Below are 902 nucleotides of genomic sequence, written 5' to 3'. Positions count from 1 at the left end.
TATATATACAATTGTTGGGCATAAAAAGACGAATGCAGTCATGTTATTAGAATTGACTCCAGGGTCTGCCCCACCCTTGCAGACTTAACCCCTGGGTCATAACTTTGAAATGGTTGAGATCCCCACCCCAAAACTATATATACAAATGCTGGGCAAAAAGAGACAAATGCAGTCACGATATTAGAATTGATCCTGTGGTCTGGCCACAACCCTAGGGACCTAGTTTCCGAGTCAAAGCTTGGAAACAGTCGAGATCCCCACCCCATAACCATACTTAAAATTGCTGGGCATGAAGAATCTAATACAGATATGCTACAAGGATTTGCCTTGGGGTCTGGCATATTCCCTTGATCTCATTCGGAGAATATTTTGCCACGATTGCTTTGGTATCCAGGTGAGCGATACAGGCCCTCTGGGCCTCTTGTTTTTCTCTTAGCTACCATAGAGTGCACTCTAGAACAAAATTTATATTTCTCCTCAAGATTTATTACAGGTGCCTTCACATTATCCTTTGATATTAATTTTGTTCAAGCATGCGCTATATAGTTTCTAGGAGAAAAACTATGCAAAATATCACAATATTCACTGAATATTCAATTTTTTCTAATTTATGCAAATTTGAACTTGTTACCATGGCAACAAGTATTAGAAATATAAATAAATGTTTTCATAATAGTATTTGGGAAGTGTTCGAAATTAAAGAAACAGTCATTTCAAAGTTCATTTAAAGGTTTTGAATTTTGATGCATTTGGGGGCCAAAACAGGCCCAAACCATACATAGTCCTTTCATTTGCATATATACGCTACATCATAGGGAAAGCTAATGGGGTTGGGGTCTGTCTCATTAACAAAAACAACCAATACTAGTTTCATTAAAAAAAAACATTTTAATAAAATTAGA

The sequence above is a fragment of the Mizuhopecten yessoensis genome, unplaced genomic scaffold, assembly GCF_002113885.1.
Source record: "Mizuhopecten yessoensis strain PY_sf001 unplaced genomic scaffold, ASM211388v2 scaffold11099, whole genome shotgun sequence".
NCBI classification, from domain to species: Eukaryota; Metazoa; Mollusca; class Bivalvia; order Pectinida; family Pectinidae; genus Mizuhopecten; species Mizuhopecten yessoensis.
This window is presented reverse-complemented; position numbering follows the sequence as displayed.